The 16,988-nt window shown below is 40.8% G+C and overlaps 1 long non-coding RNA gene and 1 pseudogene across 1 annotated transcript; both read right to left on the bottom strand.

Moving 5' to 3' along the window:
• Positions 1-256: 256 nt before the first annotated feature.
• Positions 257-15,288, bottom strand: LOC116543708. The gene is made up of 3 exons (XR_004265674.1): positions 15,008-15,288; positions 12,482-12,486; positions 257-291 (listed from the first exon to the last, which is right to left on the bottom strand). It is a non-coding gene; the product is annotated as an uncharacterized LOC116543708 (long non-coding RNA).
• Positions 6,045-6,184, bottom strand: LOC116545071 (annotated as a pseudogene).
• Positions 15,289-16,988: the final 1,700 nt, after the last annotated feature.

Here is a 16,988-nt window from a genome sequence, read left to right as displayed (position 1 = left end):
TTTTTTTTGAGATGGAGTTTCGCTCATGTTACCCAGGCTGGAGTGCAATGGCGCGATCTCGGCTCACCGCAACCTCTGCCTCCTGGGTTCAGGTAATTCTCCTGCCTCAGCCTCCTGAGTAGCTGGGACTACAGGCACGCGCCACCATGCCCAGCTAATTTTTTTGTATTTTTAGTAGAGACGGGGTTTCACCGTGTTGACCAGGATGGTCTCGATCTCTTGACCTCGTGATCCACCCGCCTCAGCCTCCCAAAGTGCTGGGATTACAGGCTTGAGCCACCGCGCCCGGCCCTCGTTTCTCTTTATATGACCTAATCACTACCTGAAACTACATTTTATATATATAAATATATATGTGTGTGTATGTGTGTGTGTGTGTGTGTGTGTGTGTGTGTGTGTGTGTATTCGTTTGGTTGGTTGTTTGTTTACTTGTACACTGTCTGTGTTGCCCACTGAAATATAAGCTCCATAAGGGGTGGAGACTCTGTTCCCAAGCTCTCTCATGTGGTTGTTGTTAGCCCTCAGTTCCTAACTGGCTGTTGGCTAGAGGCCCCATTCCTCACCATGCAGACCTCTGCATGGGACTGCTGGACATGTAAGCTGGCTTCCTCAAGAACTAGTGGTCCAGGAAAGAGAGAGTGGACACCCCAGACAAAAGCCACAGCCTAATCTCAGAAATGACATACTTATAAAGCTCTGCAGTCAGACTCCAGGGTATAAGTCGTGAGCCCCATGGATCACTTAATACCGTTTGCCTTAGTTTATACATACATAAAATGGGAATGACAACAATATCTACTTTTTGTTGAGGATGAAAATAACTAATATATATTAAAAGCTTTGAATGTTATATAGGTGAATTATAAGATATCTGATATTTGCTTTAAATACTCCGGAAAAAGAATGGCTGCGGCAAATAATAGTGATAGATAAATAGGTATACCAAAATGTTAAATGTTGATAAATAGTTAAAAGTGGATGATGCACATATGGAGACTCTTTCTGCTTTTTTCTTTATTTCTTTTTTTTTTTTTTTTTTTGAGAGGGGGAGTCTCGCTCGTTACCCAGGCTGGAGTGCAATGGCGCGATCTCGGCTCACCGCAACCTCCGCCTCCTGGGTTCAGGCAATTCTCCTGCCTCAGCCTCCTGAGTAGCTGGGATTACAGGCACGCACCACCATGCCCAGCTAATTTTTTGTATTTTTAGTAGAGAAGGGGTTTCACCATGTTGACCAGGATGGTCTCGATCTCTTGACCTCGTGATCCACCCGCCTCGGCCTCCCACAGTGCTGGGATTACAGGCTTGAGCCACCGCGCCCGGCTCTTTATTTCTTAAGTGTGAAATTCTCCATAATAAAAAGTTACACAAGGCTGGATGCGGTGGCTCGTGCCTGTAATCCCAGCACTTTGAAAGGCTGAGGCGGGAGGATGGCTTGAGGTCAGAAGTTTGAGACCAACCTGGCCAATATGGTGAAACCCTGTCTCTACTAAAAATACAGAAAAAATCGCCAAGCATGGTGGCACACATCTGTAATCCCAGCTACTCAGGAGGCTGAGGCAGGAGAATTGCTGGAACCCTGGAGGCAGAGGTAGCAGTGGGCCAAGCTCACACCACTGCACTCCACCTGGGTGACAGAATGAGACTCTGTCCCAAAAAAAAAAAAAAAAAGGTTTCATAATTGTTTATATAAAGTGTTTATAATAGTACCTGGAACATTAAATAACTCAATAAATATTATTACTTTTTTTTTCTTTTGAGACAGAGTTGCTCTCTGGCTGGAGTGCAGCGGCGCAGTCTTGGCTCACTGCAACCTCTGCCTCCTGAGTTCCAATGATTCTACCATCTCAGCCTCCCAAATAGCTGAGATTACAGGCGCACACCACCATGCCCAGCTAATTTTTTGCATTTTTAGTACACATGGGGTTTCACCCTGTTGGCCATGCTGGTCTCGAACTCCTGGCCTCAAGTGATCTGCCCACCTCAGCCTCCCAAAGTGCTAGGATTAAACGCATGAGCCACCGTGCCTAGCCAGTTATTACTCTTAAAATGCTGGTTAATCAGATTTTTCTTTATTCAAATGCTATAATTTCTTGCCTACTGGGTCTTCATAGAAGTATAATTCTTAAATAAGTTAGCTTAGGTCTTTACAATGTCTGTTTAAAAATTATCAGTGTGGGCCGGGCGCGGTGGCTCAAGCCTGTAATCCCAGCACTTTGGGAGGCCGAGGCGGGTGGATCATGAGGTCAAGAGATTGAGACCATCCTGGTCAACATGGTGAAACCCCGTCTCTACTAAAAACTACGAAAAATTAGCTGGGCATGGTGGCACGTGCCTGTAATCCCAGCTACTCAGGAGGCTGAGGCAGGAGAATTGCCTGAACCCAGGAGGCGGAGGTTGCGGTGAGCCGAGATCGCGCCATTGCACTCCAGCCTGCGTTAAAAGAGCGAAACCCCGTCTCAAAAAAAAAAAAAAAAATTATCAGTGCATTCAGCTATAATAATCTTTCTACCAGCACCCAAGTAATCTTTGCAATGGCAAAAATGCAGATAAAATCTCCTATATCTTATATATCATATATCCTATGAACCACAAGAGGGAGTCTATGTCCAGAAACATACAAAAAGTAACAAACTTTTCATTAAAATTTGTATGAATTTCAGTTTACCCTTGAACAACACAGAGTTAGAGGCACTTATTCCTGCACAGTCAAAAATCTGCCTGTAACTTTTGACTCCCTAAACCTTTAACTACTAATAGCTTACTACTGACCAGAAATGTTACTGATAACAGAAACAGTTGATTAAAACGTATTTCACATAACACATGTATTATATACAGTATATACAGTATATTGCACATATTATATACTGTATTCTTACAATAAAGTAAGTTAGAGAAAAAATATTAAGAAACTTATGAGGAAGAGAAAATACATTTACTGTTGACTAACTGGAAGTGGATGATCATAAAGGTCTTTATTCTCCTCATCTTCCACTTTGAGGAGCTGAGAAAGAGGAGAAAGAAGAAGGGTTGGTCTTGCTCCTCCAGGGGTGGCAGAAATCCACATATAAGTGGAGCTGTCCAGTTCAAATCCATGTTATTCAAGGGTCAACTGTACCGTTATCAAGAATGGTAGTCCACTGAGCTATTCCTCTGAACAAACAGAACTATCAGTTCCCAGATACCAGCATTCTCTACTCCTTCCCCCAGCAGAGAGGCCAGCATTGTTTCTAAAGATTTGAGAAAACTTAAACAGAATCTTCCCAGTGTGAGATGGTGGGGTGGGCTGACTTAGCAGGGAGCGATGGGGTAGGGAAGATTGAGGACACACTTTGGTAGGCCTGGCAGAGTAACCTGTGTTTAGCTTTCTTGGAGTGCTTAGGAAAAGAGCCAGACTCTGTGGAGCCTGTCTTATGGGACCAAGACTCACATCAATATAAAGGGGCACCTGAAGGCATTTTCTTTTTTTTTTTTTCTTTTTGATACAGGGCCTCACTATGTTGTCCAGGCTGGTCTCAAACACCGGGGCTCAAGCAGTCCTCCTGCCTCAGGCTCCCCAGTAGCTGGGATTATGGGTACATACCACCTCATTCAGTATCCTTAAAACCATTTCTGAGCAAAATATAGCTACTTGTTCTGGTGCCTGAGATTTTCCTGATTAGGATGATTCATTCCTTTAGAAGTTGACCATGCTTAAAATGCACTTGATCTCTGGATGAAAAAGAAGACTACTTTCCACTATCCTGGAGCTATTTTTCAGGTTAACCAGGAAGAGCATTGGGAAAGGATTAAATATCAGGGTTACATGAAAATGGCAGTTCTGGGAAGGTACCAGGCACCTGGATTGGCAAACTAGGGGCGCTTAAGCGAGACACTACCAGCTCCAGACTGTCCCAGAATCAGAATGAAAAAGCACATAATAGATAATTCCAAAGAATGGGATTTGCCTAATTTTTATAATCTAGGATTCAGTCACATTAATTTTCAGCTTTGTAAACCATTTTTTTGTGGAAGCTTTATGAAATATGCCCAGGGTTGGGAATTTTGAGGCAAACAAATTTTCCGCTTTTTTCATTTCTCCCGATTACTGTAATTTTTTGTCTTGTATACCTACTTCTCTCAATTACAGAATTATGAACGTCAGTACCATGTAGAATGCAATTTTTCTTTTTTCTTTTCTTTTTGAGACAGAGCCTCACTCTGTCACTCAGTCTGAAGTACACTGGCGAGATCTCAGCTCACTCACTGCAACCTGTACCACCTGGGTTCCAGCAATTCTTGTGCCACAGCCTCCCGAGCAGCTGGGACTACATGCCCAGCTAATTTTTTTTCTTTGTGTTTTTAGTACAGATGGGGTTTTGCCATATTGCCCAGGTTGGTATTGAACTCCTGGCCTCAAGCGATCCACCCCCCCTTGGCCTCCTGAAGTACAAGAATTCAGGCATGAGCCACCCCGCCCAGCCTTTTCTCTTAATACATAGACATTTTACCTATATGGCCAGGTGTGGTGGCTCAAGCCTGTAATTCTAGTACCTTGAAAGGCCAAGGCGGGTGGGTCACTTGAGATCAGGAGTTGGAGACCATGGCCAACATGGTGAAACCCCATCTCTGGTAAAAATACAAAAATTAGCTATGCATGGTGGCACATGCCTATAATTCAAGCTACACAGGAGGCTCAGGCAGAAGAAGCACTTGAACCCAGGAGGCAGAGGATGCAGTGAGCTGAGATGGCACTACTGCACTCCAGCCTGTGCAACAGAGGGAGACTCCGTCTCAAAAAAATAAAAAAGAAATGTTCTGTATCTGTTTTTGGATTTGGATCTAACTTTGGTTATAGTAGAGCCTTTTTAAAAACATCCAGTGGCCTGGGTGTGGTGGCTCACACCTATAATCCCAGCACTTTGGGAGGCTGAGGCAGGTGGATCACCTGAGGTCATGAATTCAAGACCAGCCTGACCAACATGGAGAAAGCCTGTCTCTACTAAAAATACAAAATTAGCTGGGCTTAGTGGAGCATGCCTATAATCCCAGCTACTCAGGAGAATGAGGCAGGAGAATTGCTTCAACCCGGGAGGCAGAGGTTGCGGTGAGTGGAGATCATGCCATTGCACTCCAGCCGGGGCAACAAAAGAGAAACTCTGTCTCAAAAAAAAAAAAAAAAAAAAATGGAGCATATCAAGGTCCAACCATCGTGTACAAATGACACATTTAAGCTTCTCTGCAATGTTAACTTTATATATGGATTTCTAAGATGCATATATGGATTTAACTTTATATATGGATTTCAACATGTATAAGATCAGTGGTGTTTCTGAGTCTAATTTTTTATTTGGCTGGGGGGAGGGAAGGTTATAATGATTAATACAGCTTATGTTAAATGTGGGGATGTTCTATACTCCTACTTGGAATTATTTTTATCATCCTTAAGCTTGCAGAACAAAACCATAGAGACGCCCTAGAGTAGCCGGGTAAAAGGAATTTTTCTCCAGGCAAACACATGCTTTTAACATACCTGATACTTACTGTAATGGAAACAGAGTTGGTAAGAAATGCTAACTGATATCAGCAAGCTCCTCCTTCTACCCTAAGTAAGTGAGGCCAAAAACAGTCTTAGAGACCACTTCAAGGAAGCTTATATAGGATTCTCTCAGAGCCGGAGGGATGGGAGGGATTGACTTATTAGTAGAGTGATGTCAGGGGATAGGGAGAGTCTGCAAGGCTGAGGGAGGCATAGGGTTTGGTGGGGGTTCAGTGGGGTGATTTGTGCTTAGCTCATTAAAGCTCCTAGAGGAGTATTAGGCAAGCTTAACCTTGAAGCAGCAAAGCAGCACTCTACCTAAAAACCTGGAATAGGACAACTGGATAAAGGCTCCAGAATTGGCTATCAGTGTCCTCCCCTGTTGTGACCTTTGCCCTGACCTTACATCTCTTACGTTGTCACAGAAGAGGGAGCTACCCACATTGCCTTCCTTGTAAGGTAGCGTAGTAGAGAAGTTCAGAGGAAATCCAAGACATGAATCTTGTCTAGTACTTAAAGAAGATAAAGCAGGAAGGCATAACCACTCATTATTGCAAAGTGAGGCATCTTTTTATTTAAGATGGAAATAGCTTTACTGATTTTTATGATTATAAATATAACACAGGTGCACTACACTTGATCTTAGCCAAAAGGCAGAGAAGCGATAACACATGTACACTTCAAAAATGCAGAAAATAAGGTAAATATGAACTCCGTATTATTTTAGTGGGATTAGTCTATAAATGCTGTTTGATAGACTGCTTTTTTTGACCAATAATATATTTTAAACATCTTTGCATGATAATGAATACCATTATGGCCACAGGGTATGTCTTTGTGTGAATATGTCAAACTTAATGCCTACTGGCAAAAATTCAGACTGCTTACAGCATAGTTTCTAAATGAAGAAATAGTGATACAGTAAACAGAGCTTTACACATTGATTCAATTATTTTCTTAGGTTACATTTCTAGAATTGGAATTGTTAAGTCTATTACATAAATTTTAAAAATCCTGATGCATACTATCAAGTTGGCTTCCAGAAATTTAGTACCAATTTGTATCTTCAGTAGCAGACTACTGACAGTATCTATTTTCTACATCCTTATCAATTCCACACGTTGTCATTTTCAACATTTTATTCTTTACTCAAAATTGTAAGAAACTTCTAAGCCCTAAATACCAACAATATACTTTTTTTTAAAGTTTATGAAACAACAGTAGAACAGTAGTCTATCAAACAATTAGCAATGTACTTTTTTTTTTTTTGGAGACATGGTCTTGCTCTGTCATATGGGCTGAAGTGCAGTGATACAATCATAGCCAGTGTGAACTTGTCTCTACAAAAAATAAAAAAATTAGCTGGGCAAGGTAGGGCACACCTCTAGTCCCAGCTACTCAGGAGGCTATGGTGGGAGGATGGCTGGATCCCGAGAGGTTGAGGTTGCAGCAAGCCATGATTATGCTAATGTATCCCATTCAGCCTAGGAGACAGAGTAAGACCCTCTCTCAGAAATAAAGAAGGTTAAATTAAAATTTTTAAAAGTCCAGATAGACAAATCCATATAGAAAGAGAGTAGATTTGCAGTTGCCAAAGATTGGAAGAAGAGGGAAGCAGGAGTGACTATTTTCTTGGCTAGGTGCAGTGGGCTATGATTGTCTCAAAAAAATATTAGATATAAAAACTGGTTATAAGCTACAAGGCAATAAGACTGCGCATGGTGGCTCACACCTGTAACTCCAGCAATTTGAGAGGGTGCAGCGGACAGTTCACTTGAGGTCAGGAGTTCAAGACCAGCTTGTCCAACGTGGAGAAACCCTGTCTCTACTAAAAATACAAAAATTAGCCAAGTGTGGTGGCAGGTGCCAGTAATCCCAGCTACTCAGGAGGCTGAGGCAAGAGAATTGCTTGAACCCCGGAGGGATAGCGAGGCTGCAGTGAGCCAAGATCACCCCACTGCACTCCAGCCTGGGCAACAGAACAAGACCCTGTCTCAAAAAAAAAAAAAAAAAAAAGATACAAGTCAATAAAACTATAACTTTTGAGTTAACTTCTCTACCAGAGAGAGGGGAAAAAACTCATACCTTACCAAGTTTTACAAGTTAACATCTATTAATAACTTTTATGAAGTCACATTTCCTGAGCAGTATCACCTTTAAGTGGGTCTATTAGAAAATGTCTAATGTGATTTTAGAAGGCCACTTAGTAGAATTTTTTGCCTTTTGTTCAATATTTGGAAAATTTTTTTCCAGTATAACATCTACTACATTTATAACCATATAATTAGATGTGGCAAAATACAGGACAAAGACAAATAATATGCTCGATCTCCGTACCAGTCCATTCTGGGTGAACCTGAGATAAAGGATAAAAAATCTACTCTAAAAAGCATCCTGGGGACGCAGATCGATGAGTAAGAGCTCAGTGTTTAATGTTGTAGATTTTCCAAATAGAAGGTTACCTAAATGCAAGCCAACAATTAAATGTAGTGCTGGTCCAAAGAAACATAATCTGTTTCAATACTGGTGGAAAAAATGGCCAATTTAGTTCCCAAAAATTGCTAAGGATTTCCAAGGCTAGCTTTTACTGTTTTAAATTTTGGCACCCATGCTGAATTTGGAATCCCTGCAAACCACAAAAAGAGACCCTCTGTAATACTGATTTTTAAACTGATTTTTTTTGAGGAGGTAAATACATGTGCTATAGATTTCAGAAAACACAATAAGGTTGTAGCAGACACCTATCAGGCCCAGATTTCCTTTTCTGATTTGGTCCCTTAGCTGCTCTGAAGGTTAACTGCTAATTGCTCAGAGCTGCCTCCTTTTTTAGAGAATTTCCCTGGCCAATAGGAGCTACCTCTCCCGAAAGGCAGCTCATAGCCAATGACTGACTAAGACAGGTACAAAAGCCTGGCCCCTTTGTCTCCAGGTAGAACCAACTTTATGGAACTATTCACACTCCAGAGCCCTTCAGGGTTTCCAGCAGAAGCTAGGCTCCATCTAAGACTACATCCTTGCTTGATTTTTGATCCAGGCCCTGTCCTGCTTGCTTCACTCCCCTTAGAAGAGCACAGACTCAAGAATCTCTGTCTCAGGCTCTAATTATAGGGAAACTGACATAGATAAGGACATAGTGTGAAAAATAATACTCCTTCTTGTGTCTTTCCTTCCGCCACCCAGTTCACTAAGAGGGGATAATCAAGGTTGCCAGTGTTTAGGGTAAACTTCCAGAAATATAAAAAGCATAAATGGCCGGGCGCGGTGGCTCAAGCCTGTAATCCCAGCACTTTGGGAGGCCGAGGCGGGTGGATCACGAGGTCAAGAGATCAAGACCATCCTGGTCAACATGGTGAAACCCCGTCTCTACTAAAAATACAAAAAATCAGCTGGGCATGGTGGCACGTGCCTGTAATCCCAGCTACTCAGGAGGCTGAGGCAGGAGAATTGCCTGAACCCAGGAGGCGGAGGTTGCGGTGAGCCGAGATCGTGCCATTGCACTCCAGCCTGGGTAACAAGAGTGAAACTCCGTCTCAAAAAAAAAAAAAAGCATAAATGTATAATAACTGTATTAAATATATGGTTTTCTGGATTTATTTCTGTTTTATACACAAATGGTATCATACACTATCACTGTCCATTCCTTTGCCCTTTTATTTGTTACTGTATCTTGGAGACAGCTCCTAACCAGTAAACATAATGCTGTTCCTTTCGTAAAGGCTGTTGAATATTCTGTTGTATGTATCTACTGTAATTAAGGTAATTGGTCCCTTAATTATGTACATTCAGGTTATGTTATGCTATCAGATAATAGGTCTTATTCATTCTTTCTATTTTTTGTGCCCATTAACCATCCCCACCTCCCCTCAGCTCGCCAATACCATTCCCAGCATCTGGTAACCATTCTTCTACACTTTATGTCCATGAATCCAACTGTCTTGATTTTTAGATCTCACAAATAAGTGAGAACAAGTGATGTTTGTCTCTCTCTGCCTGACTTACTTCACTTAGCATAATGATTTCCAGGCCACAGTGGCTGGATCACTTGAAGATAGGAGTTCAAGATCAGCCTGGCCAACATGGTGAAACCCCATTTCCATTAAAAATACAAAAACTAGCTGGGAATGGTAGCATACACCTGTAAGCCCAGCTGCTTGGGAGGCTGAGGCACAAGAATCACTTGAACCTGGGAGGTGAAGGTAGCAGTGAGCCGAGATCAAGCCACTGCACTCCAGCCTGGGCAACAGAATGAGACTATGCCTCAAAAAAAAAAAAAAAGCTACTGATTGTTGTATGTTGATTTTGTATCCTGCAACTTTATTGAATTTGTTTATCAGTTCTAATAGTTTCTCATGGAGTCTTAGGTTTTTCCAAACATAATATATCATCTGCAGACAAGGATAATTTGACTTCTTCCTTTCCAATTTGAATGCCCTTTGTTTATTTCTCGTCTGATTGCTCTAGCTATGACTTCCAGTACTATTTTGAATAACAGTGATGACAAGTAGGCATCCTCATTGTGTTCCACAATGATTAAAGGTTTGGTAAGTCTTCAGTGAAAATGGCTGTGTCAGGATGCTTTTTGGGGAGAAGCTCTTGAATGTTTACCCCCCACTTTTTCTATGATAATCAGTCTATTTATATTTTTTAGCCATTGTGAGGTCAGGTTTTGTAATCCCTCAATTTGATCCAGGTTGTCAAATTTATTTTTATACTAATAAACCAGGTTGTCTCTTCTGAATCTTTAAATTTTTCACATATCTATATTTAATTCCCTCATATAAATTTTTATTTTGCATGTTTATGATTCTACTGTTTTCCCTTAATGAAATTAAATAAATTTGTTTTGTTTTTTAAGAATTAAATTTTAAATGTATTTATTAGATATATCATTTTTTCAAAGTTTAAAATTTTAGTTTTTATCCTTATTAAATCACTTATTTTTATTTCACTAACTTATTTTCTCCTGGGTTTTTTTTTAAAGACGGGGTTTCGGGGCCGGGCGCGGTGGCTCAAGCCTGTAATCCCAGCACTTTGGGAGGCTGAGGCGGGTGGATCACGAGGTCAAGAGATCGAGACCATCCTGGTCAACATGGTGAAACCCCGTCTCTACTAAAACTACAAAACATTAGCTGGGCATGGTGGCGTGTGCCTGTAGTCCCAGCTACTCAGGAGGCTGAGGCAGGAGAATTGCCTGAACCCAGGAGGCGGAGGTTGCGGTGAGCCGAGATCGCGCCATTGCACTCCAGCCTGGGTAACAAGAGCGAAACTCCGTCTCAAAAAAAAAAATAAAGACGGGGTTTCACCATGTTGGTCAGGCTGGTCTTGAACGCCCGACCTCAGGTGATCCGCCCGCCTTGGCCTCCAAAGTGCTTGGATTATAGGAGTGAGCCACCACGCCCGGCCTCTTCTGTTTTTTATAATGTCTTGATTTGAACATTATGACTTTGCATTTTCTTCCAAGCATTGCTTTATATGTATCTCGAATATTCTACTATGTATGTCCTCATTTCAAGTTCCTTTTTGATCCAAAAATTGTTTTTTTGATTTGTTGGTACAGTTTTGTTACTAATTTCTAATTTAATTTCATTAGGCATAAAATAATGTTGCCAAAGACTAATGTTGCCTATAATATTTCTTTTTATTTATTTATTTATTTATTATTTTATGCCCACGCTGGATTGCAATGGCATGATCATGGCTCACTGCCACCTTGACCTGCCAGACTCAGGTAATTCTCCCACCTCAGCCCCTTAAGTAGCTGGGATTACAGAAGCATGCCACCACACCTGACTAATTTTTGTATTTTTTGTAGAGATGGAGTTTTGCCAGGTTGCCCAGGCAGGTCTCAAACTCCTGAGTTCAAGTTATCCTCCTGCCTTGGCCTTCCAAAGTGCTGGGATCACAGGCATGAGCCACCATGCCCAGCCTGATTATTTTATGTCTACTATTATATTTGTCATGCTTTGTAAAGACTTCTTGGACACATGAAAATGTATCTTTGTTTGGAGGATATAAAGTTATATAGAGTTACATAATTAATTGTTTACTAGTTAGGTCTTAAGATGTTTACATCTATTTATTAATTAAGGCTTTAGGATGTTATTAATTAGAAGTTACCTTAAGATGTTTAAATTCATGGTGGAGGCCAGGTGTGTTGGCTCATGCCTGTAATCCCAGCACTTTGGGAGGCCAAGACAGGTTGATCGCCTGAGGTCAGGAGTTCGAGACCAGCCTGGCCAACATGGTGAAATCCTGTCTCTGTAAAAAAAATAAAATAAATTCATGGTGGAAAGACACACAAAAAAACATATTTTAAAAGATGTTTTTCAACAGACACTAAGGTCTACTTGAGGTGGGTGGGTGGGGGTAGGAAGAGGAGGAGAAAAGATAACTGTTGGATACTGAGCTTAATGAGTGATATAATAATACCTACAACAAACCCCCATGATGTGTTTATCTATGTAACAAACCTTTACATATACTCCCAAACCTAAAATAAAAAAATTTTAAAGATATTTTTAATACTCTCTTGTTGTAGACTGTTTCTAGTATTATAGGGACAAGAAAAAATATTGCTGTTTGAAAAATTATAGTCATAATTTTTGTCTTTCGCTTTATAGGTTATTAAGGAAAACAGTACAGCTCTAACAACCAATAAAGCGAAAGACAATAAAGTGAAGACTGTTAGCTGATACAAAATAACCAACATTTTATAGTATGGATGATTTAGGAGTAATGATGATTGATGATGTACGGTTTTATTTTTATTTCATTTTTTGAGACAGGGGCTGCAACTACCTGGGGCGGTTATAACATGGGAAATGGCGACCAGCAGGAAAGGGCCTGTTTTGGTGCTGAGGACTGAGACATGAGATGGCAAGCAACACAAAAGGTTGGGTTCAAGTTGTGGACTATTCAGGAGTGGACTTAAGATACTCTCTTCTGGAATATATTAAATAGTACAAAACCTTGAAACAAAAAGTGGCAGCCTGCTAATCCATAGGTTGGTATAATCTGTCCAGTATATATGTTGTAAATAATAATAGCTCCATGCTTTATTGAGCACTTGCTATGTGCCAGCCATTAGGCTGAACTCCTCTCTCTCTCTCTCTCTCTCTCTCTCTTTCTCTTTCTCTCTCTCTCAATAGATACATCATCTATATAGAGAGAGTATGGATGATTTAGGAGTAATGATGATTGATGATATACAGTTTTGTTTTTATTTTGTTTTTTGAGACAGGGTCTCACTCTGTCACCAAGGCTGGTGAGCAGTGGCACAATCATGGCTCACTGCAGCCTCAGACTCCTGGACTCAAGCCACAATCTCGCTTCAGCTTCCCAGTTAGAAGAGACTATACATGCATGTCAATATTACCTGGCAATATATAGTGATATTCATTTAATTATCACTACAACCCCATAAGGCAAGTGCTAATATAATCACTATTTTACAGATGAGAAAACAGAGACTTAAAGAATCACCCAGGGTGGCACTATTGGGATTTCAAAACGGGCAATATGACTCACAACTGGGTCTTTCAGGTATGAAAAACTAAAGAGACTTCCAGCTGTGGACAAGAAGAAATACACACTTCTCATTCCTCCCACTAAGGATAGCTAAAAACCCTGAACATTATATGTAAGACAAATAAAAGGTGACTCTGAAAGATGGAGGAAAGAAAATATAATCACTTGGAACCTCAGAACCCCAAAAATGCCATGCATTGTTTGCCCTGGATTTTTCCCCTCCTTGTATCCTCACCTGAGTACTGGAGAAGCTGGCAACCAGAAATGCCGACAGACATAAACAAAAAAGGGGGAAAATGCCCAAGAAAAAAGCCTGTTATTTCTCACCAAGGGACAGAACAGAAGAAACCTAGCAAGAGAGAAAACTTAGACAATAATCGTCCTACTGTAGCCAAATGCCACAGGAAAAATTGAGGTCTCCATCCCCACCCTTGTCAGCAACTTAGAGTCCTAGACTTAAGGAGCCTAGACTTCCACCCTCACCCAGCTGACATGAGGCATTCCTCCTCTCTTCCTTCCCCAACGCTGTGATGGTGTCAGAGAAGACCAGGTGGGGTATGCAGGATTGTCATCCTAATCATGCAGTAACAAGCCCCTCCATTCTCCACATTTTCAGGGGAGGCCATGTGAAGAGCCTGGATTTTTGCTTCCACTTGGCAGTAACAAGGCAGCATCAACCTTCCCCTGACTGCTGCAGTATCAGAGGAAACTTGCTAAAACCAAAGATATAAATAAGATCCAGAGTCTCATAACATAATAACCAAAGTATCCAGGATTGCATTTTAAAAATCATTCATTATCCCAAGAGCCAAGAAGATCTTAACTAGAATGAGAAAAGATAATCCACAGATGGCAACACTGAGACGGAACTGTCTGACAAGGATTTTAAATTCATCATACAATGAATCGATGAGAAATTCTAAACATGCTTGAAACAAATGAAAAGTGGAAAGCTTTGCTGAAGAAATAGAACACATAAAGAAGAGCCAAATAAAACCTTTAACTGAAAAAATACAATAAAATAAAACTCGCAGGATGGGCTCAATAATAGACTAAAGAAGACAAAAGAGTAAATCAGTAAATTTCAAGTTAGATCAATAAAATATAACCAGCTTCAACAACGTGAAGAAAATACACTGAAGAAAAAAATCAACAGAACCTCAGGAACCTGTGGAACCTTAACAAAAACCAATCAGTTGTATTATCAGAGAGGAGTGAGAGTGTGGGATTGAAAAAGTGTTCCACAAAGTCATGGCTAAAATTTTCCTAAATTTGGCATAAGACATAAACCTATAGATTTCACAGGGTAATTGAGCCTTAAGCAGAAAACAACAACAACAAAGAAATATAACCAAGACACATTATAATCAAACTTTGGAAAACTAAAGACTGAAAAAGTTGAAAGCAATAAGAGAGAAATGATGATTTACCTGTAGGAAAAAAACAATTCAAACATCAGATTTCTCATCCAAAACTATACAGGCCAAAAGGAGGTGTCACAAGATTTTTGAAGTGTTTAAAGAAAAGAACTGTGGGCTGGGGGTGGTGGCTCACTCCTGTAATCCCAGCACTTTGGGAGGCCAAGGCAGGTGGATCACTTGGGGTCAGGAATTCAAGAGCTGCCTGGCAAACATGGTGAAACCCCACGTCTACTAAAAATACAAAAATTAGCTGGGCGTGGTGGTGCACACCTATAATCCCAACTACTTGAGAGGCTGAGGTAGGAGAATAGCTTGAACCTGGGAGGCAGAGATTGCAATGAGCCAAGATCACACCACTGGACTCCAGCCTGGGCAACAGAATGAGACCCTGTTGAAAGAAAGAGAAAGAGAGATGAAAGAAAGAAAGAGACAGAAAGGAAAGAAGGAAGGAAGGGAGGGAGGGAAGGAGGGAGGGAACTGTGAACCCATAATTTTACATATGGGCAAAAATAGTCTTCAGGAATAAAGGTGAAATCAAGACATTCTCATATTAAGAAAAACTAAAACAATCTGTCACCAGCAGACCAACCCTAAAAGCATGTCTAAAGGAACTCTTTAAACAGAAACAATTAGAGGCAATCATGAAACATCAGGAAGAGAAAAGGAACAACAGAAAGAGTAAAAACGTAGATAAGTACAACAGACTTCTCTTCTTGAGTTTTCTAAATTATGTTTGATTGTTGAAGCAAAAATTATAACACTGACTAATGTGATTCTCAAAATATGTAGAGGAAACATTTTAGACAATGTATTGTCAATGAAGGTGGGTAAAGGGAATTAAAAGGAGGTCAGGGTTTTATACTTCACTTAAATCGGTAAAATGTTGACACCAAAAAATAAAATAAAAGGCTGGACACAGAGGCTCATGCCTGTAATCCCAGCACTTTGGGAGGCCAAGGCAGGCAGAGCACCTGAGGTCAGGAGTTCAAGACCAGCCTGACCAACATGGTTAAACCCCGTCTCTACTAAAAATACAAAAATTAGCCATAGCCAGACTCGATGGCCAGTGCCTGTAATCCCAGCTACTTGGGAGGCTGAGGCAGGGAGAATCACTTGAACCTGGGAGATGGAGGTTGCAGTGAGCCGAGATTGTGCCATTGCACTCCAGCTTGAGTGACAGAGCAAGACACCATCTCAAAAAATAAAATAAAATAAAATAAATAAAATAAAATGCAAATCCAAATAATACAAAGAGAGTGGTAAATTATGCCAATTCCATTTTTTTTAATGTAAACCAAAAAGCTTCTTTTGAAATGGAGATGTGAAAGACTCCATATTACTAAATTGCTTCATATGACAATGATAAAGCATCTTCATACTATAGGCAGCTTATGGCTCAGCCTGTTTTCATGATCAGCTTTATGAGACTTTAATGCACTCAGCTGACAATATGCAATAGGCAATTATGGAGAGGGCATTCTCCCACCTTGACTTGAGAACCCACATAGCTCTGGCAGCCCGGGAGGTAGTAGGGAATTCGGGAGAAAGGACTCTTCTTGGCCATGAACTCTTCTTGGAGAACTCAGTCAAGGAAGCTGATGAGAAGCAGGAGCAGAAGAATGAGAGTAATTTTGTCCCCAGCATGTGAGACAACACCTGGAGAACTGTGAGAAAATACAGGGCGTATAAGCAGAGATTAGGTACTTCAGTGGATAGGCAGAGGCTCAAAGTCATTGTAGTTAGAATACTAAAGAAAATGTAGCCCTTTTTTTTTTCTTTTTTTTTTTTTTTCTTTTTTTTTTGAGACAGTCTCCCTCTGTCGCCCAGGCTAGATAGAGTACAGTGGTGCAGTCTATGCTCACTGCAGCCTCCACCTCCTGGGTTCAAGAGATTCTCCTGCCTCAGCCTCTCAAGTAGCTGGGATTACAGGCACCTGTCACTATGCCCGGCTAATTTTTATATTTTCAGTAGAGATGGGGTTTCATCATGTTGGCCAGGCTGGTCTCAAGCTCCTGACCTCAAGTAATCTGCCTGCCTCAGCCTCCCAGAGTGCTGGGATTACAGGCGTGAGCCACTACGCTCGGCCAAGCTTCATCTTATTTTTTTATTTTTTAAATTTAATGTCCAAAACAAGTCCTGCTTCTTCTTTTTTTTTTTTTTTTTAAGAAAGGGTTTCACCATGTTGGTCAGACTGGTCTTCAACTCCCAACTTCAGGTGATCCGCCCACGTTGGCCTCCAAAGTGCTTGGATTACAGGCGTGAGCCACCACGCCTGGCCAGCTTCATTTTATTTTTAAGTTTAGTGAAACTTAGGCATATAGGCTATTGTTGCATTCTCGGAGGTCTTATATGACTTGTTGTTCAATTCTAGGTAGCTAATTCACTTCTGATGATAAATCGTTTCTAAAAATTATAAAAAAGAATTTTTCATATTCCTTCACTACCTCTATTCATTGTCCAAGAGATGTTACTATTTTATATTTGTTCCTAGTTTTAAGCTGTACTCTCTCAAGATGTATTTA

Source organism: Sapajus apella, unplaced genomic scaffold (assembly GCF_009761245.1).
Source record: "Sapajus apella isolate SASKATOON/1434 unplaced genomic scaffold, GSC_monkey_1.0 scaffold4, whole genome shotgun sequence".
In the NCBI taxonomy this organism is placed as follows: Eukaryota; Metazoa; Chordata; class Mammalia; order Primates; family Cebidae; genus Sapajus; species Sapajus apella.
The sequence above is the reverse complement of the archived record's forward strand: the minus strand, read 5'-3'. Positions and strand labels throughout refer to the sequence as shown.